Below are 27,857 nucleotides of genomic sequence, written 5' to 3'. Positions count from 1 at the left end.
TCCCTGTGAAGTCAATAGAAGCTACCTGCATAAGTGTGTGCTAACCAATGGCAGTACAGGTTACACAGTCAGGCCCTCATCATTTCTCCAAGGGCTTCTAAGCTTATCTTCCATATGAGGGCTAAAGGATGGGGCAGGTGAGCAGAGGGTGAGTATATCAATGACCTCACAGAGACCTAAGGAAGCAGCTAAGCAGCCCCACCAAATACAGGGGGTAACTATATCGGTGACCTCACAGAGGCCAAGGGGCAGCTAAGCAGCCCCACCTAATACAAAGGTGAAGGAGGCAGTAGCCCAGCTGTCAGACACAAAGGCTGGAGCCTGGGCAATTGGACTGCTCTGGATACAGGGAGAGGAACGGGCAGTGTGTGCCCAGGCAGAAGGCTGCAAAGGTGAGTGAACTACCAATTCCACCCTTGCTTTAAAACAGAGAGGCCATTCCACTGGGTGCCGGGGGAGGGGGAAATGAAGCAATGACCCCGCTGCCAGATACACAGAGAGGGTCAGTTAATATGACATGCAGCAGGTGAGAAAGTATCAAAGAGGCAGCCAAGCTCCACATAGCTCTCAGCTGTCAGGCTTTACAGATGCTCACAGAATGCTGCTGGGAGAAGCAAATCATCACCCGTTTGGCTTTGGAAACATTGTTTTCCAGATCCCTACTTATGAATCAGTCAGGTCCCATGTGACTATTGCTTTGCCAGCCAATAATAGCACCAGCAGGATTAGCAACTAATTTTGTCCTTCATCTAATAATACACCATCTTCAGGAAACATTCCTCTCATGGTGTAAGAAAAAAGGTATCCTGGGATTGAACAGCATTAAGAAATAATAGGCCTAAAGCAAACCATCGGGGCGACCAGATATCACTGGCTATTTAGAGAACACCTCGCTGGTTGTGTTAAGTGAATAAGTCTTTTGCCAAGCCAGCTCCTTGCTGGAGTACTTTCAAAACCTTAAAAATGGCTACTACAATACTGTGGGTCTGATCTATCGAGAGGGAGAGATTCCCACTGAAATCAGTGGGAGTTTTGCCTGCATAAGGTCTGGAATTGGGTCCAGAGACTCTGATTCAACAAAGAACTTAAGCTTAAGCACATGCCGAGTTCAAAGGGACTTCAACATCTTTCAAAGCTAAGCTCCTGCGTGTTTTGCTGAATCAGGATGGATCTAGGCATGTGCTTAAAGGTGCTGAATCAGAGTCATAATAAAGTTGGTGTTCTGGGCAGTGTAGCATAATAAGGAGGGTTGGTAGAAGAACCCAGCTAGAGCAGAATAGGGTGCGAGGTGGAGAGCGGATCCCCTGGTAGGTTTTTAACAGAAGTTGTCTCCAGGAGGTCCAAAGGTCAGCCGGCCATCTCTAACATGGAGAATGCATAGCACAGGTGCCCAGGTACTCTGGAATGGAGCAGGGCCGGATCAATCTTTTGTGGGCCTTGTGCCAAACATATTTGTGGGCCTCCATGGGGGCAATGGAACATGGCTTGGGGAGGTCAATCACCAGAGTGAAGGGCTGGCCAGGAGCAATGGGGCATGGCATGGCGGGGGCGGCCCCACTCCACGCGAGGGCACTGTTTACAAACTGGCATTTGCCAGACGGACACTGGTCCTGTTCTGCCTATGTGCCCCTTCCCCTTGGGGGGTGGGTCCATGCCATGCCCACAGGCCCCCCAACCCAGCACCCCCTGGACCCGCTATACCCAGCACCCACCCCCACAAATGCACAGCACCCTGCACATCACCACCCCCCTGCCCACAACTCCACAACTGCCCAGAACCCCACACCGAACCGCCACTCCCTAGCCCCCAAACACACACAGATCTCCCCCACCCCCACTGCCCAGTGCCCTTCCCCACAGCCCCACCACCACAACTACACAGCATCCCTCTAACAGACCCTACTGCCTAGCACCCCCAAACACACAATCCTCCCCCACTGCCCAGCACCTCCCACCCCCTCACTGCCCAGCATCCCCCCCATAGACCCACTCCCGCATGCCTGCCCCATGACCCTGCTGAGTCAGCTTTCATTTAAAATAAAAATGTGAGTTTCTAGCCCTCCAGGCTTGGGAAGAAGCCAGAAAATGTGACCCCTCCATAAAGGTTTAAAAAGAAGACAACAAATAAAAAAAGAAAGGGCACTTGGGCTCAACCCCCTCCCCTCCTTCCACCTCCAGGTGGGTCCATGGGCCCAGGTCCGAAGGGCTTTCTGACCCAGTCAGAAAGATTTGTGTGTGGGGATGGTTGGGATTAAACCTGATTCTGAGCCTGAGTTTCCAGTGCAGCGAGGCCGTGTCTTCATGTGGCCCTCAGTCGAGTGCAAAAGGCAGGGCAGGGGGCACTCGGCTACGAGTTGGTGCGAATGTCTATGTACGGGGCTGAAACATCTCGCAGTTCTACGGGATAAAACATAAATGAAGGTCCTGTACAATAGCGAGATTTGAAGGGTTCAGAGGGACATAATTTTCAAGGTTTTATATGTGAACAAGACATACAGAGCCGCGGGGCCATCTGCGGCATTCCAGGAAGCCCACTGCTCTGGGGACAGGGCTGCTGCCTCCTTCACCCCTCCTGTTGTGGCTGTTCGCCTGCCCCTAGGCCTCTGTGAGGTCACTGATGTAATCACCTCCTGCTGGCAAGGCTGCATAGCTAGGGAAGGGCTGGAGGTTGGGCTTGTGGGCATAATTTTTGAGGAGGCCTGACTGAGCGAACATCAACTGGCTGGCGAAGTGGGTATTCACCCACGAAAGCTCATGCTCCAATACGTCTGTTAGTCTATAAGGGACTCTTTGTCACATTTTGAATGGCTGAGTGGAGACTCTGTTACGTGCTGATTCTCCTAGGAAAGATATGAGTAGATGGCCAGGAGCACCATGTGAACGTAGGGTGGGTCCCAATATGTAATGCACGGGCAAAGGGCATGCCATGTCCCCCTCCAACAGCTGGCCCACAGACAAAAACAGCCGCTGACTGCTCCCACTGAAAGGAATACCTGGCTTAGCTCGTGCGGCAGAGCCGTGTCCTTCTGGGGATGAAGGCCCTACCTTCTTTTCCCCGCTTGGAGCCAGTGAAGGTGAGCTTGTTACAAAGTGACCGTCTGGCAGGGGATTTGAGCTCTGCCTAACTTCAGACCGTTGGGACGAGCTTCTCCTGACAGCCAGTGTTACACCATGTCCCACAGAGGCTCATAGACTTTTAGGTCAGAAGGGTCCATTATGATCATCTAGTCAGACCTCCTGCACAATGCAGGCCACAGAATCTCACCCACCCACTCCTGTAACAAACCCCTAACCTATGTCTGAGTTACTGAAGTCCTCAAATTGTGGTTTGAAGACCTCAAGCTGCAGAGAATCCTCCAGCAAATGATCCGTGCCCCATGCTGCAGAGGAAGGCGAAAAACCTCCAGGGCCTTTGCCAATCTGCTCTGGAGGAAAATTCCTTCCCGACCCCAGATATGGCGATCAGTTAAACCCTGAGCATGTGGGCAAGACTCACCAGACAGGTCCCAGGAAAGAATTCTCTGTAGTAACTCAGATCCCACCCCATCTAACATCCCATCACAGATCACTGGGCATACTTACCTGCTGATAATCAAAGATCAATTGCCAAATTAATTGCCAAAATTAGGCTATCCCATCATACCATCCCCTCCATAAACTTATCAAGCTTAGTCTTAAAGCCAGATATGTCTTTTGCCTCCACTACTCCCCTTGGAAGGCCGTTCCAGAACTTCACTCCTCTAATGGTTAGAAACCTTCGTCTAATTTCAAGTCTATACTTCCTAGTGTCCAGTTTATATCCAGGCTTCCTCATTGCCAAGCATCTCACTTTGGCTACAGGGTCTGGGCGTGTGGAAACTCAGGCTTGCGCTGCAGTGTTTTGATCAACAGCTCACCGAAGTATGTGGAGTGAGAACCTTGTAGCCTCAATAAGAACAAAGACAATTACCATGAAGTGCAACGCGTTGATCTATTATTGTGGGTATTGTTTTCACCTGCTCCCTTTCCTCTCCTTGCCCCCCACCCCAGCCCCAGCACCATTTCAGAAGGAGGTGGCATCCAGCCAGTCCGCTTCCCGCTCTCTGACTCACTTTCTGAGAACTCAGCAAGGCAAAGTTTCACAGACTGCAGACAAGCACTACACCAAGGGAGCTGGAGAGTTTCTCTCCCCCTAAATGGTATCAACCGCTTGCTGTCTGTGTCTGTGTGTGATCCCCAGGGAAACCCTAGCTGCTGGGCGGGGCCTGTACTCCCTGGCGCTGGTGTACAGGAAATTTACATTAGAGACTTATGTGCAAATAGAGACCATTCCCCATCCTCCCTCACATTTGCCTGCAGAGTACCATGTGCAGTGACAAAATCCTCACCGGTTTGCTGGCGGTCAGCTACGCCGTCTACCTACTCTTGGGTGCGATCGTATTCCGGGCTCTGGAGAAGAATGCGGAGCTAGAACAGAAAAGGGCAGTAATCCAAATGAAGGAGACGTTCCTGCAGAACCTCGCCCACCTCACTGAGGCAGATGTTGAGCAGTTTGTGAAGGTAAGGGATGCTGCGGCAGTGTGGGATGGTGGCCTCTCTAGCCTTCACGTGCAACCCAACCTGGTTTTCACTTACATGGTGTTTTCTGTGCCACATGCAGGTAACGAGTGTTGTGTCTTTTCTTGTGCATCCACTGGGGAGATTTCATTTAACCACTGATGGGTGAATCCTAAGCCCAATGTACAGTCTGAGTAGACAGACCAGATGCTGGGCAGCTGGCCCGAGCAGCAGCTGCTCCAGTCCCCAGAAGGACTGGGGCACCTGCATAACAGTGGCTTCTCTGACTCTATTCTTACATGGGCCTGTTCCCATCCACCCCCGGGCATGCTGCCATGCACAAAAAGCTGGGCTCGCAGCCCCAGCATGGACCCCTAAATTCTGCTGCTGCTCCCCCCCAAACCTTTCACAGAAGCACCACACTGCATCACCAACTCACACAATTTTATCATCAATCCCATGCCATTTGGTGCTTTTCTTAAAGCCCCAGCTCCTGGAGTCATGTTATTACATGAGCATCTCAGCTTTCATTTGAAATAAAAATGTAAGTTTCTAGCCCTCCAGGCTTCGGAAGAAAAGCCAGAACATGTGACCCCTTAAAAGTTCAAAAACAAGACGACAAATAGAAACAAATAAAAACCACCTCTGCCATTCCTGACTCTTGGGGACAGGGGAGCGAAGCCATGGTATGAGATCATTCTGGTGCAGTTTATTCCATCTTGTGTCTAGCCTCTGGCCAGTCTCATCTCTGGAATGTATCTAGGCTTGTGTCTGTACCAATTCAGACATAGTGCAAGTTGTCCAGCCCTGCTTCCTCAGATTGCCACGGGCAGGCAGAGCTGGAGGCAGCTTTTGTTTAAAGCTTTATCTTAAAATACGCACATCACTTAGCATTAGAACAGAGAAAGACTGAAGGTGTCAGAAAGCTCATCTCTGAAAGTATCATGTGTGTGTTTGGCGGGTGGGGGGATATTCACAGAACCGTAGAAATGTAGGGCGGGAGCTTTTCGGGACCTCAAGAGGTCATCTAAGCTATCCCTCTGTGCTGAGGCAAGACCAGCTAAATTTCTTAGCCCATTCCTGACAGGGGTTTGTCCAACCTGTTCTTCAAAAAAACCCTCCAATGACAGGGATTCCACAGCCTCCATGGGAAGCCTATTCCAGTACTTAACCATCCTTACAGCTAGAAAGTTTTCCCTAATACCTAACCTAAAACTCCCTCACTGCAGATTAATCCCATTCCTTCTTGTCCTACCTTCGGCGGACATGGAGAACAATTAATAACGGGATAGTATGACACATTTTGGGCTAGTCTCTGGTTGCGATTACTCCACTGTACATCTAGATATGTTTCACCTAAGTCAATGGCGTTCCTCTGGATTTACATGGGGGTAAAAAAGCAGAATCTGGCCCTTTGCCTTAAAATAAATTTTTTCTAAGTGGATCTCATGCAGAGCCAAATGTATCCCTGATGTAAGCTCATGTATGTTAACATAGGAATTAATTTGAGCCGTTCTGTTGCTTTGTAGGGTAGGGGATTGCCACAACACATTTGAAGAGTGGTGTATATTGATTTCCATGAATACAGAGGCTACCGGCTTTCTGTTTGTATGGATGCCCTAAGAATAAAGTATATTAGTGTTGTTACTTTATGACTAGGAGAACCTTTTCCTTCCTAAGTATTTCTGAATGAGCAAGAGATACAATTTCCATATTCTGCTCTCACATGCACGTTCACACATAACTGAGTTCAGTGGGACTGCATGGGTAGAACAGTGCACAGGATTTAACAGAGTGGCCCTGAGTCTCCCTGACGATGCAATGGTTTTATTTCATTCTGGTGGTGCACGGCAGCCATAAAGCTGGCTTAGTTCTCCCTCAGATTCTCTGTGCACAAGGGAAATCTCTAAATGATATCGGCCTGGCAGAACAGCTCTGCACTTCCTAGCATAGAATTATGGCTGGATGAGAGGAGCCAGGCCAGAGAGTTTGCTCTGGCAATCCAGGATTGCTGGAACTGCCCTTTTGGGCCACTGGCAGCTAGGCATAACTTAGAGCAGTTTTGAGGCTGCTCTAAGTTTCGCCAAGCAGGGCTTTGGAGCTGTGCTCCAGCTCCGCTCCAGCTCCAGGCAAAAACCTGCAGCTCCACTGCTCTGGAGCTGCTCCGCGCTCCAGCTCCAGGCTCCGCTCCAAAGCCCTGTCGCCAAGGGTATAACTTTGCATACTGATGCATATGATCTATGGATACTCACAGGAAAGGGGCCATGGCGGGCTGATTCCTCTGTTTTATCACAACGGCCCATGAGAATGGGGAAGTGTTCAGATCAAACTTTGGTTTCGCTCGCAGAACCTGACTGACGCAGTGCAGAGAGGAGTATATCCAGTAGGAAATGAATCACAGACTGAGGACAGCAACTGGGATTTGTGTAACTCCTTCTTCTTTGTGGCCGCAATGGTATCCACAATAGGTAGGTTTGGTGCTTTTTTCCCCTCTGCCAAATATAGTTATTATCGCCCTAAATGACTGTGCTTCAGACAAATTCAGTCTGGAAAGAAAGCATACGTTTTTACCAGTGAGAGTAATTAACCATTGGATCAATTTACCCAGAGTGGTGGTGGATTCTCCAACAGTGACAATTTTAAGATCAAAACTGGATGTTTTTCTAAAAGCTCTGCTCTAGGGCTTATTTGGGGGGAAGTTCTCTGGCTTGTGCTATAGAGGCAGATGATCACGACAGATTATCATGGCCTTGGGAGCCATGTCTATGAATTTACCACTTTTCATGGGCCAGGATGAGAAGCAGCAACTGACTTTGCCTTGAGGCTTTACAGCTGCATGATTCATCGTTCACAGTATTATTTTAGTTGGCAATGTGACAACGGCCTTTTACATCCCAAACTCCCCTTCCCTCTCTGTCTGTTCCTTTCTAGCCATAGAATCATCTGTTGAAACCTTGGCTCAGCCGCCAGTCATGGGTGGAAGATGGACTTGACTTTCCCTGGTTTTCATTCCTAGGTCAAACAAACTGTAAATCTTTTCCAAGGCAGCTATAAGGCAACAAAGAATGATAGGAAACAACTGAACGCAGCTGGGCTGTAGAAGGCCATTAGTATAGTACATACTGCACCAGCATACCCACAATTTTCACCGCTGACAGGAGAAAAGATGGAGGAGGCACAAGGTGAATATCGTCACGGCCAATTCAAGCACAGTGCTGTCCTTAAAGCTAACAGAAATTGAGGCTACTGGACTTGGAGGCAAAAACCAAAGAGTGTCCAAAGTCGTGTGTGGCCTAGAGAGGTCTCCTGGTAAAACCATCTCATGACCCAGGATATCACAGACAGCTAGAGAGAGAGGCCTGCTCAGTGCTTAACTAGGAAGTAGGGATGTAAACGGTTAACCAGGTAAGCATGAGGCTTACCATTAACCAACCTTAACCGTTAACCTGGCCGGAGGTGTCCCAGCCCCGGCTGCACTGGGCTGGCGGGAGGGACCCCAGCTGTGCCGGTCGGCTACAGGGACTCCAGCCCTGGCTACACTAGGCCAGGCAGCTGGTGGGACCCCAGCCTCAGCCGGGCCAGAGGGGCCCCAGCGCCAGCCAGCCGCAGGGACCCCAGCCCCGGCTGCCCTGTGCTGGCTGACTGGAGGGACCCCAACCATGCCAGGTGGCTAGAGTGACCTCGGTTAACAATTAACTGATATAATTTTAATTGTTTAACTGGTTAACTTTTTTAATCGATATTTACATCCTTACTAGGAAGGTGTTTGATTTGGATGAGAGAGGCCAAAAGTGCAGTGAGATGAAGACAAATAGCTCTGTCTCATCCAAACGGAGAATGCAGCTACCATCTGGTAACGCAGGCAGAGGTAGTGTTAGCTCCCACGGCCTAAAGGCCAATGAACTAGGGCACTGGCTTATTTTCTTTCCCCCCTAAATAGGACCATTGTATTATCAGGCCACGATCGACTCGGGTTGGGACAGAGCCACTTCTCAGGGACACAGACACACTAAGGACACGAACAAAGCTTGGGACTATCCCTATATGACACACACCTTGCAGCAGCTGCATGGCTATGGGGGAGGGGACACGCTACAGTAAATTCTTAGAGTTATGCAGCCACTGTCTCATTTTTCAGGTGTTGCTCCCCTTTAAAAACACCGGGTGTAAATAAATTCTTTATCTTTAAAGGCCTGGTCTACCCACCGATTTCGTACTGGTATAACCATGTCAGGAAGGTGTGTAGGTTTTTTTTTTAAACGGATGTAGTTATAGCAGTACAAACCCTTGTGTGGATGCACTTATACTGGTATAACAATGACTTTCACCTGCAGAGCTTATTCCTCTTCCTGTACGGCCCTGCACTGCTGTAGCATTTCTAGTGTAGACATACCCTCATGCTGATATAACTGTGTCTACATTAGAGGGATTGTACCAGTTTAACTAAGCTGCTCAGGCCATAGTTCATTGGATCCAAGTTAGCTGGGTTTTAACCATGGATATGTTTGTCCATTCTTCACCATTAGACTGTTGCTGCATTCTCGGTGATGTCGGTGGAACACCAGGAATATGTTTGATCCCGGGTGTTGCTCACTTGTTTTTATTAAATAGTGTGTGTTTATTCCCAGCAGCCCATTTCATTCCAGGCTATGGTTCATCACATCTCACAAGCTGAGCATGGTCAGCCCCTGCCCCTTTCCCCCAAGGGAAACCCACTGTGCTACAAACTGTGGGGCTGTACGTTCAATAGGCGGCTTGCTTCCCTCCGCTTCGTACTTGAGCCCAGGGCCAGCTCTACAGTTTTCGCCGCCCCAAGCAGCGCACCGAATTGCCGCCAAGGACAGCGGGGGCAGTCCGTGTGCCCTTAGGGTGGCAGGCATGTTTCCGCGGCGGCGGTAATTCGGCGGCAGCTTCTATGTTTAGCTGAAGCCGCCGCGGACAGCTAAACATAGAAGCTGCTGCCGAATTGCCGCCATCGTGGAAACGTGCCTGTCGCCCTAAGGGCACACGGACTCCCCCCGCTGTCTGCGGCGGCAATTCGGTGCGCTGGTTGGGGGCAAAACAACAGGGACTGCCGCCCCTTGCAGAGTGCCGCCCCAAGCACCAGCTTGGAATGCTGGTGCCTGGAGCCGGCCCTGCTTGAGCCACTTCTTTAGTGTGGTGCTATTGTAACCCACACACCACCTGGGTGTGGTGTTCTGTCCCATCTAGTGGCACTGAGACCACTTAGAGAGAGAGATAAAATGAGTCTGCTCTACAGCCTTAGCTAAGAGCTAGTTGGCTTTTAGCTCATGTGGTGAAGGCTCATGCACTAAGCTCCAAAAGCCCCAGGTTCAATCCTGCCTGCCAAAGACGAGGGTCTGTCAGCCTTACACTAAGGCGGGGGTGGGGGGAGGCCTGTGATATTGGAATATCCCATCTTTCTAATGAAATTTAAGGTTGAAGTCCTGGCCATTTATAACCATTAAGGATCTTTTGCAGAGGGATATTAGCCCCGGAGTCCTGGCCAAATTCCACTTTTTGCCTATGTAATTGATCTCTGTGTTTTCAATTGGATATAAGAGGTGGCTGCATTTCACTGGTGGATGAAGTGACACCTATACATGGCATGTTTACAATCCCTTGGGATGAAGGGCATTGTTACAAGGTGATACCATATTATGTACAACTGTAAAAGAGCTGGGATTCCCAGAGCCATTAAAACAAGCGGGAAGTTGTGGGATTGCAAATTTTAGAGTCACTAAATTAAGAGACGGCACAGGATTTTTCCATGTGTGATGCCAACTCCACATATTCCAAAGCTGCCAGTGGGTTTCTTAGTGCAGTGCGGCTGATCCCTGAGGGACAAGACATTAGATGGGAGTTAAGATTCAGGAATGGGGCTTATCTGATCCTTGAGCAGCAAACAGCTCAAACTCCAGCCTTGACATCTTCCAGAGCCCCTAACTTCTGGTTTCTTTCTTTCCAATGTTGTATCTACTTGCATACTTGTAGCAGTGGATAATGTGTTTTTGTACATTGCTTTCAGATTCTAATGTAGTTCAAATGAAGGCCAGGCTGGAGCCAAACACAGCACTCTCTGAACCCTAAAAATATGCAGAATGTGTCATTTAATCAGTCTCACTGCTTTGATTGGAAAGAGCGTGAGTCTGACTACGGAGCACTAGGAATGCTCGTGATGTGCTAAAGCTGTGTTGGCATGAATGCAAGAAGTGGAACACGCATAGGCGCTGACGCCGTGGGTGCTCTGGGCCTGGAGCACCCATGGGGAAAAATTAGCGGGTGCTCTGCACCCACCAGCAGTCAAGCTCCCCTCTCCCACTGAGCACACCGCGTCCCCGCTCCTCTGCCTACCTCACGCTGCCAAACAGCTGTTTGGCGGTGTTAGCATGCTCCGGGAGTGGGGGAGAGGAGCAGGAACGTGGCGCACTCAGGGGAGGAGAGAGGGAAGAGGCGGGTCCAGGGTGGAGATTTGGGGGAAGGGGTTGGAATGGGGACTTTGGGGAAGGGGTTGGAATGAGGGGTGAAGGGGCGGGGCCTAATGGAAGGGGAGGAGTGGGGGCGGGGTCAAGCACCCACAGGAAGAAGGGGAAGTCGGCACCTATGGGGACATGTGTGAATGTGTCTATATGTGCAACCTGATTAGAAGCCCAAGCTCGAAGGGGAAGCCTCACTGGAATGCTCCCTGTTGCCTTTTTGTCTTTCAATAGGCTATGGCACCCAGTGTCCTAAAACGGTTGCTGGCCAGATCTTCTGTGTTTTTTTTGCTTCATTTGGAATCCCTTTTACTATCATTTTCCTGCACCGGGTCAGTAAGATGCTTTCTCTGCCGTGTGAAAAGCTTGGGAGATGTCTGTATGAGAGGGGAATGAGAAAGGTAATCAGTTTCATTCTCTCAACGATTCTTTGTATGCTGGCTTTGGGTTTTCTTCCAGATATATCTCTGTTACTTATGCACCCAAACGGTGGTAGGCGTTGTACAAATGCATATGAAGAGAAAGTCCCTGCTCTCAAGATTTTATACTCTGAAGAGATGAGACAAAGTTGTGGGGAAATAGACATATATGCAAAATATCTTCCACACTGTAGCAAGGTCGCTGACTCACCGGCACAGCGCCTCCTGCTGGTCAGTCTGGGAATTAGCTCTTTCCAACACTCGGAGCGCCTCCTGCTGGCCAGTGTCTCTCCTGCCTCAGGCCCATGTCCCTCCTGGACCCCAGTGCCCCTTACCTTGGGCTTCTGCCCACCACAGCGCCCCCACACTAAGGGTCTCCCCTCCCAGGGGAACCCCCAACCCTCTAAGCCCACTTTGCTTCAGAGGCTACTGCCTGTCGTCAGCTAGCCCCCTCTCACTGGGGCAGACTGCAGTCTGTACTGGCCACTCATCACTGGCAAGGGGGTCAGACCAGCTGCCTCTGCCTATTCCTGGGCTGCACCTTTGTGGCCCCAGTACCTGCTTGGGCCTTTACCAAGGCCTCGGACTGGGGAGTTGCCAGGCAGGAGCCCCCCAGCTCCTCTTGCCCTTCCCCAGCCCTGCTCGGCTTCAGATACCCTGTGCTCCCAGGCACCTTCGGTCCTTCCCACTCCAAGGCTGGAGTTAGACTCTCCCAGCTCCTCCCTGAGCCCTTCTTATACTGGCCCAGCCCAGCTCTGATTGGCCACCTGAAACCCGCTCCTGATTGGCTCCCCAGGGCAGCCCTTTCCCAGGGCTGTTTTAACCCCTTCCTGACCAAAGCAGGGTGACCACCCCGCTACACACACCTACAAAAATATGAGACATTTTAGCAGAATATCTGGGGTGATGCAAGGTGCATGGCTTGTTCCAAGATACAAGCTACCTCCTGTATCCTAATGGCCTAAACGGCCTGCTGTCACACCAAAAGCCAGCCGCGCACTCTCCAACGCTCCACGGGGTCAGGGACAAAGAACAAACAGCTCACCAGAAGAGGGTCATTCTAGTCAATGTGTTGAAAGATGGGGATGGGTCTCTTGGAGTTGGAGGCAAGGGCTCTCAAGGCTGATTGTGCCCCAGAGGATATGTCTATATTGCAGCCGGGCACAAGCCCCCCACCCCTCGCCCCCTCAGGTAGACAAGCTCATGCTAGCAGGGCTCACACTAGCGCACTAAAAAGAGCGTCATGGAGGTTGTGACACCAGTGGAGGCTCAGGCTAGCCGCCCGGGCTCAAGCCTGCTCTACCCTGAGTCAGAGCTCAGGTGGCCAGCCTGAGCCTCTGCCGGGGCAGCAGTGCCCACCCAGTGATTTTAGCATGTTAGTGCAAGTTCCGCTACCACAAGGAGGCTCGATCCCAGCTGCAGTGTAGACATATCCAGAGTCTCTAGCAGCTCCTAATGCTCTCCCCGCTGCATTTGAGGTAGTGGGAGTTATTCTTCTGGGGCTGCTGATAACCTGAGTTCTCCCATAAAAAGTGGTATCAGTGCTAAAGCCATTTCCTTTCATCCTTCAAACAGGTAAACCTCCCTCCCCAGGCCTGCCAAAATGCCATAGGCATGGAATGGAAGGATTGCACCAACAAGGGATCTGGGGTGTACACAGCTTACCCAGCCCTCTCCAGCATGGGTACCACGGTTGTCCAGTTTCCTTTCCTTTAACCCTACTTGTAAATTTCATACCTACAAAAATAAAAGAGAAATGTTAGTATATACCAAACCCTTGCCCCAGCCAGGCCACCCATTCTTGACTGCAAGGGAAAGGGATGGTGCAGGAGCTGCTGTGCTGTTTCTCCACCACCAGAAATTCCCCCAGCCTCTGGGTGCTCCCCCAATGGAAAGCCAGCACCACACAGTCCAGGGTCTGGGCCTTAGTGACAGTTATTTGGGCTGGCTGGAAATTTTCCATGGAAAATTTTTTTTTTTTTTAATTCTGAAATGTCAGCAAGGCGCCTCATGGGAGTTGTAATTCAAGTGTTTCATGCTCTCATTCATCTCTGGGGCTGGACGTCATCTCCCACGATGCATCGTGGCTATGTGATGGCTATCATAGGTGACCTCTCCTCACCAAGGAATAAGGCCATGGTGCCTCATGGGAAATATAGTCCTTTTTGTGTGAGTGTGTCAACCTTTAACTCCTGCAGGCCTGGGAGGAGTTCCTGTCCAGCTATTCCTCCAAAATACTCACGTTGTGTAGGATTTCCTCATGTGTCCAAGTGGACTGCCATTGCTGTTGGTTTATTTTTCAGAAGAAGATCAAGTTTCTGACCCTTCTCTTCTTCCTGGTGATGGGCATTCTAGTGTTCCTGTGTCTGCCGTCAGTTGTCTTCCAGGTGATGGAGGGCTGGTCCTACAGTGAAGGATTTTATTTTGCATTTATCACCCTGAGCACTATTGGCTTTGGAGATTATGTAGTAGGTAAGGAGAATAGTACTTCTCTCTGAATTAAAAGGTGGTAGAATTACCACTGTAGTGACAATCATAGAATATCAGGGTTGGAAGGGACCTCAGAAGGTCATCTAGTCCAACCCCCTGCTCAAAGCAGGACCAATCCCCAGACAGATTTTTTACCCCAATTCCCTAAGTGGCCCCCCTCAAGGATTGAACTCACAATCCTGGGCTTAGCAGGCCAATGCTCAAATCACTGAACTATCCGGGGCAAAGCACAAGCAAGTGATGCTGCATTCTATGGTCTTTCACAGCTCCAGCTTTTGTAATTCTCGGAGGAATGACCAGTTTCCTGGGGGCAGCCCAGAACGGCTCAGGGTACCCAAATGCCTAGACACTATGAAACGTGGTGCTTTATACATAGAACAAAAAGATGCAATGGTTTGGGGGGCAGGAAGTTGGGGAGCAAGAAAGGAGACTTGGAGGTGTCCCAACTACAAAATCTTACGGGTGTATCTTACTCTTGTGGGTTTTTTTATTCAGTAAAGAAATAATCAGGGCTTGTTTTAAAATACCTAATTTTTAAGCAACGTTCTTCACAACTTCAGCCTTTGATGAAGAGTGAGTAGAAAACTTATCCTGGAGGTGGAGACCTATACCTCCACTAACATGACTCCCCATAGAAATTAACTCCTGTGATCCCCTATGCATCACTAGACCCTCCTGGACATCATGCATGTGGGAGTTCAAAAGTTCTCCTGAAGTTAAACCCTATAAAACACAGCTTAGCTAGGCAAAATCATTCTACAAACACCTTCAAGTATTTCTCACCAAAATAGTCTCTCTCCATTTAGAGAGACCCCGCACAAGAGAAATCCAGAGTCAGCAAAAATGATCAATTATTGGTATTTTGTCAAAGTGAACAGATTCCTCCACAGTGCCTGGCCTGGTAACACGCTGGCAACCAGAATTTCCTCTCTACAGAGAAATTACAAGGAAACAGCATTTGCGTTGGTACTAGAAGATCAGTGGCTTAAGTGCAGTGAGTTTGGAGGTCTCGCTTCAGTTTTCAGTGGACAGGCCATTCACAGCACAAAAAGACCACTTCTGCCGGCATGCTTAAATTCAACAGAGAGGCCAAGAATGGAAGGGCATGGAGAGTGACTCTCTTTCCTTCTCACCCATTGTGAGGACTCCCTCTAGGTCAGGGCTGAGGTGTGTTGGCAGAATGGTGTGGGGAAACTTGCACTGACATTGCCTATATTCTACCTCTTTTGTGAGTAAATAAACTCCTGTCTCTGGGGCTGAGAATCCAGCTTCTTTCACAAGCCCTTAATTTCCCCCCGTCCCTCAAAAGAGAGGGAGAGGAAGAGAGAGAGAATTCTGATTGGAACATCAAAGTCAGTGTAAGGTTGAGAATATTCTGCATCTCACAAGATAAAGGGCTAAGAGACACAGGGAGCAACAGAACTGGCTGTGACATCTGCCCCTGGTGCAAATTAAATGGGTATTTTAAAATAACTGGAGCAAATTACAGCCTGAAGAACAACATCTAGGGTTGCCAGGCGTTTGGTTTTCGACCGGGAAGCCCGGTGGAAAATGGACCCTGGTGGCTCCGGTTGGCACCGCTGACTAGGCTGTTAAAAGTCTGGTCGGCAGCACAGCAGGGGCCCAGGGCTAGGTCAGGCTCCCTACCTGCCCTGGCTCTGCGCAGCTCCCCGAAGCGGCTGCCAGGTCTCTGCAGCCCCGAGGCACAGGGAAGCTCCATGCGCTGCCCCCGCCTTGAGTGCTGGCTCCACAGCTCCCATTAGTTGGGAACCACGACAAATGGGAGCTGTGGGGGCAGTGTCTGTGGGTGCGAGGGCAGCGCACAGAGCCTCCCTGGCTGCCCATGCACCTAGGGGCCGCAGGGACCTGGCAGCTGCTTTCTGGGAGCTGCGGTTAGCGCCACTGGGACCCCAACTCCCTGACCCAGCCCTGAGCCCCCTCCCACACCCAAACTCCCTCCCAGAGCCTGTACCCAATACCCTCCCACCCCAACCCCCTGCCCCATCCCTGAGCCGCCTCCTGCACCCCAAACCCCTCATCTCTGGCTCCACTCCAGAGCCCGCACCCCCAGCCAAAGCCCTCACCCCTACACTCCAACCCCTGCCCGAGCCCAAAGCTCTCACCCCACCCTGAACCCCAACCCCTGCCCCAGCCTGAGACCCTCCCGCACCCAAACTCCCTCCGGAGCTCGCACCCCTGCCCCCGCCCAGAGCCCCCTCCGAGACCCCCCCCCCCTCATTCCGGGCCCCACCCCAGAGCCCACACCTCCAGCCAGAGCCCGCACCCCCCCGCCCGCCCCGCACTCCAACCTCCTGCCCCAGCCTGGAGCCCTCTCCCACACCCTGAACCCCTCATTCCTGGCCCCACCCAGAGACGGCATCCCCAGCTGGAGCCCTCATGCCCTTCCCCACCCCAATCCCCTGCCCCAGCCCAGTGCCCTCTCCCCCACCCCAAACCCTTCATCCCCATCCGGAGCCCTCACACACACCCCCGCACCCCAACCCCCTGCCCCAGCCCGGTGAAAGTGAGTGAGGGTGGGGGAGAGCGAGCGACGGAGGATGCAGTGAGTGGGGGTGGGGCCTCGGAGAAAGGGCTTGGCAGGGGTATTTGATTGTGTGCAATTAGAAAGTTGGCAACTCTAACAATATCCGAACAGCATTTTCCTCCTCTGTTGGTGTGCTTCTTTGTAAACACATTAAATAACAATAATCGTGCTTAATTCATGGCCCTGGATTTTCACCATCATAGGCTGGGCTAGCCGGCTGCTGTTGAAATCTTTTACATCGGTGCTAAACAACAGTAGCAAAACTATGGTCAGTCTAGCATCGCATACCTTCTTCATATGACAGTGCTTTCCCCCATGAAACAAGAACGGGCTGTCCTGATGATAGCGTGCTTGGCGGTATTTTGAGACAATGAACAGATTCGCACTTCTGTACATGGCCAGATGTGAAATAGCCAATTGGAAAATAATTTGCTCGAGCTCATTTGCATGCAGCAATCTTACTGGGTAAAAAGGATTATGCAACTGTTATATCACAGCAGCAAGATAATGCCTTCTCTGTGAGGGGAGATAGGCCATAAATAAGTTGCCTAGTGCATGAGTTTGGATCACAGTTGTTCATTTAAAATCTTCCCCTGGAAGTATCACCTATATAAAATTCCCCCTACGCAGAGGGCCACAGTTAAGCCAAAGCACCACCTAAGCCAAATGTTGAGCAATAAAGTGGAGCGTAGGTCTTATGCTGGCTTCCCACATAAGGGGATTTCATACCTCTTGAGCTACCCACCTGCCTTGGAGCAGTGATTCCAATTTGTTTTGTTAATACAGTCCACAGACCAAGTCCTGTCCCTGGCTGAGTTACTGGGCCCACTGAGGAAAGAGAGTTTTCCCAGCCTTACAGCTGCTCTTACAGCTCCTCTGCCAACTTCTCTACATCCAGAAAGCAAGGGAAATGGCTGTTAGATCTGTGGCCCCATGAATATACCTCCCTGGCCCATTCCTCTTCCATTACAAAATCTCTGTGGGTTTGGGCAGAAGAAACCTCCACAGAGCTCTATGGTTTCCAGCTGATGCAGAATCCTGCCCAGGTTCCCTTCATCCTGCTCCTCCCCAGTTTCATAATGGTTAGGGATCCTCCACACCCATACAGGCCTCCACTCCAGGGGCTACTCTAACTCTCTTCATTCCACCCACATGGGATTATCCATGAAAAATGATCCTCAGTGTAAATCCCAAGACTCAGAGCTACACTTCCCTTCTGAACAACGTTTTCAGGCAGACATCAGGGCCATAACTGAAAAGCTACTTCGGGCCTGGGACAGGAACAGAAAGGCAGACTTTTGCACGTTTCTCCTGCTTTCTTTGTCACATGTCTGCGAGGCCATATTTGTCCCAGAGAAAAGATAAATAGATACTGCGATGGGCCTCCCAGGGTGCAACCTGGAACTAGGGTACTGCTGAACCATCTGTCTTACCAGTCTGGGTTCCCTCTCACATTTTGACAAGCTGCAAAGCCCTCCAGAGTGCAACTTGGAACTGGGGTACCATTTTGCCCTCTGAACTCTCCAGCCTGGGCTGCCTCTCACAATGCCTGAGTAGTGACAAGCAGCAAACCCCACTGTCATCACCCAGCACAACAGCATGTGGAGCCCGACACCCAGCTAGATTGCATGAATGCTCCCAGAGCCATTCATGAACCAACAAGAGAGAGGCTTCAGCCAAAATACCCACAGCTCCCCAGCCTAGGACCCGGGAGCTGTACCATCCTGCCCTGGTCAGAAGTCTGACCAGTATGGATTTATTACCCAGTCTGCCACTTCTACAAAGGAAAGTGGACGTGCACCAACTCTCATTCCTGAGCTGAGCTTTCTCCCCAAGCATGTCACTCAAACCACACTGTTTTAGGTAAATTATAAAACAGATTTATTAACTACAGAAAGATAGATTTTTGTTTGTCAGTCTGTTTGTTTGGTTGGTTGTTTGAGGGACCGTGTGCTCTGGCTGGCAGTTGGAGGCAGGTTTGAATCAGTGGGCGGGGCATTCTCCAGGCCAGGCCAAAAGGCAGGTGTTAGTAATGGGAGATTCGATTATTAGAAATATAGATAGCTGGGTCTGTGATGACCGGAGAACCGTGTGGACTGACTTGCCTGTGCGTGCGAAGTTGATGATCTCTCTCATCTATCTAGATAGACTGTGTGTAGTGCTGGAGGAGAGGTGGTGGGTGGTACATAGTACTACCAATGACATAGGGAGGGGGTAGGAGATGTCCTGGAAGCCAAATTTAGGCTGCTAGGAAGAGACTGAAATAGGGCCGGGTAGGCAGGCAGAGCTTCAGAGTCTCAATGCGTGGATGAGATGGATGGTGAGAGAGGAGAGGGGTTCATTAGGAAACTGAAACTGGGAAACTGGGGGAGAGGGAGGAGGAGAGAGAGATGAGATCCAATCCACCAAAGGTGAACCAGATTGCGCTGCTAAACATTAAACAAAAGGACAGGCCGTGCAGGGAGGGAGCACTATATATATAAAGAAAGCATAATACAATAGCATTCAACATCCCTGTGGTGGGAGAACATCCCCCAACTGCCCAACACTGTGGCCTTTAATTTCAAAAAAGGGGGATAATAAAAAAATGGGGTTAGGTTACAAAAGTTCATGTAAAAGAAGCAGTGAAAAGAAAAGACTTCCTTTAAAAGTGGAAGTCAAATCCTCCTAGTGAGATAGAAAGAAGAAAGGACGCTAACTCCAAAGGTAATAACAAATGTTTTTTAAGTACATCAGAAGCAGGAAGCCTGCTAAACTTGATAAAGTCATTGCGAGAAAAAAATGGATTCTTTTTGCTCAGTCTCTTCGGGAGGGAGGATGTTAGGAGATTCCCAAAAGCTGGCTTTTTTGTTGTAGGTGACAAATCTGAGGAACTGTCACAGATTGAAGTATCAGTAGAGGAGGAATAACAAGTCACTGGGACCAGATGGCATTCCCAAGAGTTCTGAAAGAGAACTCCAATGAAGTTATGCGGAACTATTTTAAGGTTACTGGTTAAAGACAGGGAAACAAAGGGTAGGAATATGGTAAATTCTTCAGAAAGGAGAGGGGGGTGGTGTTAACAGTGAGGTGGCAAGTTTGCAGATGATACTAAACTACTAAAGATAGTTAAGAAAAAGCAGATTGTGAAGAACTTCAAAAGATCTCACCATTGGAAAAATAACCCCAACTATACATACAACATGATTAGAAAAGGTTCAGAAAAGAGCAAAAAAAAATTAGGGGGGTTTAAGAAGGGTCCCATATGAAATGGCTATTAGCCAGGATGGGTAAGATGGTGTCCCTAGCCTCTGTTCGCAGAGGATCTGTTAGGTTCACTCCCTCAGGGCACTGGGCATGGCCACTGTGTCGGACAGATACTGGGCTATTTTAAGTGATTATAAGTGATAGCAAACAGATCAAAGTAGATTACCTAGCAAATAAATAAAAACTCAACCTAAGCCTAATATACTAGATAGGATTTGAATTAAGCAGTGTCTCACCCTCTTAGATAGTATAAACAGTCCACAGTCCTCATAAACAGACAGACTTCCTTCTTTCCTGCCTGGGACCAGCACTTCCCCCAGCTCAGTCTTTTTCCTCAGCTGTTTCCAAGTGTTCTCTTGTGTAGAAAGTGAAGCAAATTGGTGATGTCACATCCCCCTTTTATAGCTTCTTCCATATGGCGGGAACCCCTTTCTTCCAATCCAAGTTCCCAGTCCAGTTTGTGAAAAAATACAGGTACCAAAGTGGAGTTCAGTATCACGTGATCTAGTCAAATGCCCTTGCAGGCTTCGGTGAGTCATGGTAGCTATTATCCATAGGTTGACTGAAGCGTCCCCAGGACAGTTCATCAGGCAAGATAAGCTTTCCCCCTTGTCTTTGTTGATGGGCCATTCAACTTGAATAGGCCATTCACAGTGTGCTGGCAGACTGTATGTAAAGCTTTGTGTGGGTTACCCAGGTACAAGCACATTGGAAATACAAATACATAGTCAATATTGATAACTCCAGATACAAAAATGATACATTCATATAAATAGGATAATCCTATTCAGCAAACCATAACTTTCCTATAGACACCTCACATGACATATCTTGTACAAGATGCATCATAGTTATATAATAATCATATCACTATGGTGAATATGGGGTGCAGAGTGTCACAGATACCCAAACCCCGACCCAAATTCACTTCCTTTAATTTTGCTACAAAAATGTAGCAAAACAGCAGAGTTTTGTGTGCCAAGGTTTTGGATTCACACAATGTAAACTGCACACAGTGCAGTTACACTTAGCGTCGAGGCCTGTTATTCTGAAGATTCCATGCCGATGTTTCGACCTTATGCGTTAGCCAAGCAGAAGTTTACATTTCAGTGAGCCGTCTTGGCTGCATTGTACTATTAAGGCTACATGTGACTAAATAGAGTGGGAACAATGCTTCCCTTGTTGGAGGATCGCTTATGTCTGAATAGCCAAACTAAATGACCTGTGTAGAACAGCAGGTGGAGAACTCCCATTGATGTTAAAAGGTTTGGATTGCATGAAATACACATCAGTCCAGTGGTTTCAAATGTGGAAAGTTGTGCCTTCAGTTTTTGGTACGTGGCAGAGAGTTTTCATCAGTTGCTTTCAATGCATTTCATTCTTTTTTAATGGAGTAGGTCCTGCAGCCTGTAGGAAGTAACATATAAATTGTAGGTTTCTCCTATACATGCAAGGTCATCTGCTATTTGTGACAGCTATTTATTAGGTCACAATCACCCTTTGCTAGGTAAGTCTATGAAGATGGTATAAGTTGGTAGACATGGTACATTTCAGCTACACTCCTCCATGGTACTCTGTCCTTGTGCTTGCTACTAAAACATATCCTGGAGCATCTTAATACTAATATAATATGGTTACATCATTGTATATCACTACAAATTATTGGGTTTGCCTGTGTTAGCTCCCACACCCCAACTGAATAAAGCATTTCTCCAGTGGAAAATGTAGCATAGTTGCATTCCCTTTGGAAAGATGAAGCAACACACTACATGTTAGTGTCCTTTTCAAAGTACTCAACATGGAATATTCTGACCAACACACTAGCTCAAACAATTGTACTCAGGCAAATTGAATTCAATTTCTTAATTGATTCTCCTCTATTTTTTCTCCTTGTAATCAGATAAACAGCCTGACAGGAATTATCCTTCCTATTACCGATCTTTGGTGGCCATTTGGATTATCTTTGGCCTGGTCTGGATTGCTTTTCTGTTTAATTTATTGACAACGTTATTGGAAGACACTGAAAAAAAAATTGCCCAGAATCTTCACAAAAGGGGAAAGGCAGGTAAAGACAATGAGGAAAACCGGAAAAGATATCAGCCCGCTGGATTTGTTTCTGCAGAAGAACCATCATTACTGGGTTCTGGAGATGCACAGAAGACAGTGTCTCTAGCAGCACATCTTGGAGATGCAAAACAAGTGGAAACTATTTTTTCCTTATAACAGCATACTATAATAACCCACTGGGATCAGAGTTGTTTATTGCAGATTACACTGGTCCAGTATTTTAAGAACTAGACCAAAAGGAGAAAGTCCGGTGCAATTTCCAGCTCTCCCACTGCTGCTCAGTTTCAAAGGGAAACATTTCTAAGGCTGGCCAGCTACTTCCCTATCCATGTGTAAGGGGACTGTTGCCCCCTTACTAACATTCAGTGGGGGGGTTGTTGGTTGCTAGCTCCCAGCACTAAAAAGGGAGCGGTCGATGGGAAATCAGGAGCCTGAGACTGACAGTCTCCAGGAACAATGTGGAGAGGCCAATGCTCCAGGACAGCCTGATTGACAGGGCGGGCAGGCTAATTGAGGAGTCAGGAGGTCCCGTCCTCCATGTGAGCTGGAATTGTCTGAGTCAGATGGCGTGGGGCTGAGCTAAGAAGAGAGCAGGGGCCCAAGCGAAGCTGATGGGAGCAGAGCTGCAGCCCAAAAAGCCAGAGCACAGCCCAGAGAGAGCAGCCCTGCCTTGGGAGCAGAGCTGCAGCAACCAGAGGGGCCAGACAAGCAGCCCAGGAAGCAGGTGAGAGCTGAGTCACAGAAGCAGCCTGCAGAGCAGCCCTGCCCTGGGAGCAGAGCTGTAGCAACTGGAGCCGGAGAAGCAGCCCAGGGAGCTGAAGGCAGAGCAGCAGCAGCAGCCGTGCTGAGGCAGAGTGGAGCTGGAGCTGGGGCTGGAGCAGTCCGGAGCTGGGTGTGGTGAGCAGCTGGGGAGAACGAGGGGGACCCTGGGCAGTGGGCCCAGCACAGGGAGACGCCTCAGCCAAGAGGCTCTGCAGGCCAGGCTTGGAGGGGGATCGTAACCCTGACAGGGCGGGGGTGACGCTGGGGAGAAGGGTCCTGCCACCCAGAGCCTGAGAGTGTGTGGCCACCGCCAGAGCAAGCGTCCAACCCGCAGCGTCCCTGCAGCACAGCCAGGGCCTGAGAAGGAGGCCTGGGACCTGCAAGGAACAGACTGTGAACTGCCCTGACATCCCAGAGACACTGTTTGTGATGTTCCCTGCCACAGAGCAGGGTGATGTGTTTCCCTGTAACCGTTCCCATTTTTCCTTTATTCTTTTTTTTAAATTAAGTGTTAATTAAATAACTTGTATTTGCTTTAAATTGTATGATGTGATCAGTGGGTCAGGGAGGTGCGCAGTGCAAAGAGATGGAGTGGGGCCGAGCTAAGGGGAGAGCAGGGGTCCAAGCTAAGAGAGTACCCCGGAGTGGGGACACCCTAGCCCCTGTCCTAGGTGACCACAGCAGCGTTGGGGGTCGAGCCCCCCAGGAATCCTGGGCCCAGCCTTGTTGGGGTTACAAGGACTCTGCCAGACAGGAGAGTGGAAGGGGAGTCCTCAAGGGCAGGGAGGCCTCTGGGTAAAGGAAGTGGCAGCGAGGACTCAGATCCTTTCGCTAGCCCACTTCACCGGGGTAGTGCAGAAGCCAGGAAAGTTCCCCACAATAGCAGGACCATTCCCCTGCTTACACATGAAATCAGTTCCAGCAATACCCTAGGAGAATGATCACGAACAATATTATCAGGGAGTAAATGGCAACAAGGTGTCACGGCATTGAGCCTATGCTGCAATTACAATTCCCATCTGCCCACCAAGTCTTTGCTGGGCGCTAACACAAACACACTGTATAATACGTGCACTTGGAAATGAACAAACAGTCCAGACAATACGGTTCCCTGCCCATTTTGGAAGCAACCACCATGTTTTGTTTAATAAATCCTCCTCCCGAGAGACCCAGACCTGTACTTTGGTCAATTGTAATTAGTACATGGCAGACAAACCGGTGATTGTTTGGGGATCTCATGAGGGCTCATTCAATTAATAGCCCGTTCATTTTTGAGGATTTATTTCCACATGGAATGGAAGGCCTATTTAAAGCAGTGAAACAGCTGAGAGTGATAGCCGTGTTAGTCTGTATCAGTAAAAAGAACAGGAGTACTCGTGGCACCTTAGAGGCTAACACATTTATTTGGGCATAAGCTTTCATGGGCTAAAACCCACAATGTGTTCTTTGCTAATGCAACATCACACTCCAAAGAGCCAGGGGTATCAGTTTTTAACTCCAGGCATTTCAGTTATTTCCAAGCTGAGGACACACTGTGTTTTCCACGCTATCACACTGAGATGTGCGTTCTCTGCCGGACTCATGTTAGAAAACATGGAATTCAGAGAGGAAAATCTTTTTTACTCTGGTTTAAAAAACAAACAATATATAAACCAGCATTCAAGATACCTGCTCCTCATGCCTTTAGGTCACAACCAAAGACATCGAAGGGCCAGACCCTGAGCCTACGTTAAGTCCTCCTTGCACCACTCCACCAGGGCTTAAAGCTGTCCCAGAAATTCCCCTGTTGGCTCTAGGCCAACTGCTCCCAACCCTAAAGAGGCTATTCCAGTGTGGGTCAGTTGTAGGAGTTGGGGGCATGGCTGGCGCAAAACTGCACTGATCTCCAACTGGCAGAATGGTACCTCTGGGGCTGGCGTAAGTTAGAGCACCCCCAGAGCTGCTCCAGTTTGCACCGGCTGGGACTGATCCCTCTGGAACCAAGTTTATCTGCCATCTTCCTTGGGAGAGTTTGCAAGTGAAATGTTACAAAGCGATTGTCCGATCCACAGTTTTGCTGCTTGCTATTTTTACATCGCGCTATTGCATTCAACAGGGCTCTTTGCTTCACACCCTGAGACACACTGAATACGGTAGGTTTATCCTTCAATGGGTTTGAATGGATCTGGGGCTGGTCTTAATAGGTGCTCAGCACTCAGCTCCCCCAAAGTCAATGGGAGGTGAGGGCTCTGTCTAGGCACTATCCTACACCTACACCACAGCTGGAGGTGTAGATTCCGTTTCGGGTGGATGGACCCACACTAGAAGCAGCAGTGCAACTGTGGCGGTGTTGGGCTAGCCACCCGAGTACGTACTCGGGGTCTCGGATAGGATCATGCTTAGGTGGTTAGCCCACCCCACTGCGGCTACACTGCTATTTTAGGTGCGGTCGCTTGATCAAAGCTAGTGTAGGTACCTTTACCCGATCTGGAAAGTACATCTCCAGCTGCAGTGTAGATGTACCCTCAGGGATGGTCAGCCACCTGCAGTCTCATGCCCTTAATACTTCGTTTGGCTTAATCATTTACATGAGTGCTTTGATTAGACTAGGAGAAACACGTGGCTGCTGCGACACATTTCACTGTTCACTCTGGTTTTACTTTGCAACAAGCTTCTTCATTAAACAAAACCACAGTTGGAACATAGCCTGGGATATTAGAAACACCAAGCAGAGTCGTGGCCATCAGCAAATAAAACTAGAACCAGTTGCCTGCACCCTGGCAAGGTTCAGAGATGGGTGCAAGCTGCCCAGGGTCTGTTTGCAAAAGAAACCCCTTCTTCAGGGTTAGGTCCCCACTGTTCCAACTTCCATCCATATGAGGAGGCTACTATATGGCAATCATCATAATGATCATGTACCTTGGCACTGTATGTGGATCTATTAGGTGGATGCTAAATCTCAGACAATATGTTTTTAATGATCATTTGGGGATCAGTCTCACCTGCAGATTATTCCCCCTGAGGGGGCTAGAAAACCCAGGAGTTTGAGCTTGCAGAGCGTCTACGTGAGAGAGACAAGGTGGGTGAGAAGAAGACCTGACCTGAAGACGACCTCTGTGGAGCTCGAAAGCTTGTTTCTTCCACCAATAGAAGTTAGTCCAATAAAAGACATTACCTCACCCACCTTGTCTCTCTCATATCCTGGGATCCAAACAGCTACAACTCTGCAAATATCAGTTCTACATGGTTGTTCCATTAGATGGCTGCACGCAGCACAGGGCCATGGGAAATCTGCAGGAGATGATGCCTCCTCCACCCATTTTCTCAACCCCGGGCCTGGCCCCTCCCAGGGCAGCAAGAGTCAGGTTGCCACTGTGAGTATCCACCTTGTGTGGCAGAGGATTTCTCTACAATGAGGGAAATTTCATAGGTTAATGATGGCACGTGTAAGTATTAACTTATGTTTGGATCCCTTGAAGAGTTTGGGGTCGCTCTGGAGATCAGCTGTCCCTTTGGCCCCAGCCCCGCCTGCCCTCACACACATACAGAGCCCCCCGTCTATGCAGGGACAGGTTATTGTCGTTTGGAATTGGCCCTGGCAACTTTGGCACGTTATCGGGTTTTAAGATGATTAATGGTTCCAGCTTCTGAAATTTACTCTTGCCAGAATCCAATCCTAGTGGCTAACTGCACCTTTAACTTTAACGCCCACATCTCGAATACTGTGTACAGATGTGGTCTCCTCACCTCAAAAAAAATATTCTAGCACTAGAAAAGGTTCAGAAAAGAGCAACTAAAATGATTAGGGGTTTAGAGAGGGTCCCATATGAGGAAAGATTAAAGAGGCTAGGACTCTTCAGTTTGGAAAAGAGGAGACTAAGGGGGGACATGATAGAGGTATATAAAATCATGAGTGATGTTGAGAAAGTGGATAAGGAAAAGTTATTTACTTATTCCCATAATACAAGAACTAGGGGTCACCAAATGAAATTAATAGGCAGCAGGTTTAAAACAAATAAAAGGAAGTTCTTCTTCACGCAGCGCACAGTCAACTTGTGGAACTCCTTACCTGAGGAGGTTGTGAAGGCTAGGACTATAACAATGTTTAAAAGGGGACTGGATAAATTCATGGTGGCTAAGTCCATAAATGGCTATTAGCCAGGATGGGTAAGAATGGTGTCCCTAGCCTCTGTTCGTCAGAGGATGGAGATGGATGCAGGAGAGAGATCACTTGATCATTGCCTGTTAGGTTCACTCCCTCAGGGGCACCTGGCATTGGCCACTGTCGGTAGACAGATACTGGGCTAGATGGACCTTTGCTCTGACCCGGTACGGCCTTTCTTATGTTCTTATGTTCTTAATGTGAACCAGAACAAATCCATTTAGAAATCTTGAAGGTTTTCTTTCCTGGAGGATTCTGGACAGTACGGTAGGAATCCTTTACCAAAAACTCCAGAGTGGCTCCTTTGACTGAGTTAAAAAATCAAGGCAATTACTGCATTCATTGAATTGCCAGTTCAACACAATTTGGAAGTCATGTTTCCTGCCAAAACCTGATTTTTCTTCCAATTGCTTTCACAAATGTGGTCGGAAGACATGGAAGTAGTTTTGCAGCAAGGCGTCAGAGCATGAAATAACATAGCCCCCTCCCCCAAAAAAGAGAGACACTACATTAATTAAGTAGAACGATAAGGAGTAAAAAATCCCATGCCATTGAAAACTGACCCATGATTTAGATAACATCTTACATAAGAAGCATTAGAGGGCAAGGATGCCAAAAATCACACAGAGAACAAATGTTGCTTGAGATGAACCTTGAGTCCCAGACAAAGTAAAGGCTGGTTGTTTGTCAGAGCAAAAAGTTGGAAAAACCAGGGCTTTGCTATGGCAAAAAATGAAAGTCAGCATTTTAGCTGAAACTCCCTCAAAAGCTCTGAAACTGTCACCACAAGGATCCCAGGGAGAAACTCCCAGGTTGCAAGTTGAAAGACTGTCACACAGTCACCAGAGCCATCTACCAATGAGAGGGATGGAAGGGTGACCAAAGGTTATGTGGAACTGCAGTCTGCAAAAATCAGTCAAGGAGACCGGTGTGCACGGTGCTGGAGCAGGCCATCCCGCCCTGCCGCTCATGAACAAGTTCAGATCTGCGTGGGCCAGAACACCTCGGAGGCCCCTCCTGGGGTCTTTACTGGTAAGACATATCCACAATGCAATGAGCTGCCTGTCAGAGGTGAATGCTGGTGACCCCTCCAAATTTCCATAAGGGAGTCAGGGGAGCAGTGAGGGTCAGGCAAAGATAGGTGAGAACTAGAGAGGAAAAGTAAGGAACAGGGG

At 49.1% G+C, this 27,857-nt stretch overlaps 1 long non-coding RNA gene and 1 pseudogene across 1 annotated transcript in view; one reads left to right on the top strand and one right to left on the bottom strand.

The window, feature by feature from the left end:
- The window catches only part of LOC120405324, a 38,920-nt gene extending 25,797 nt beyond the window's left edge, over positions 1-13,123 (bottom strand). Inside the window, exons 1-2 of the long non-coding RNA XR_005598496.1 lie at positions 13,097-13,123; positions 4,368-4,446 (exon numbers count right to left, since the gene is read on the bottom strand). This is a non-coding gene — a long non-coding RNA (uncharacterized LOC120405324). The remainder of the gene's footprint in view (positions 1-4,367; positions 4,447-13,096) is intronic.
- LOC120405320 lies at positions 254-22,233 on the top strand (annotated as a pseudogene).
- The last annotated feature ends 5,624 nt before the right edge of the window (positions 22,234-27,857 follow it).

Source organism: Mauremys reevesii, linkage group 4 (genome assembly GCF_016161935.1).
Source record: "Mauremys reevesii isolate NIE-2019 linkage group 4, ASM1616193v1, whole genome shotgun sequence".
Taxonomy (NCBI): domain Eukaryota; kingdom Metazoa; phylum Chordata; order Testudines; family Geoemydidae; genus Mauremys; species Mauremys reevesii.
Note: the sequence above shows the minus strand (reverse complement) of the source record. Positions and strands in the feature narration are given on the sequence as shown.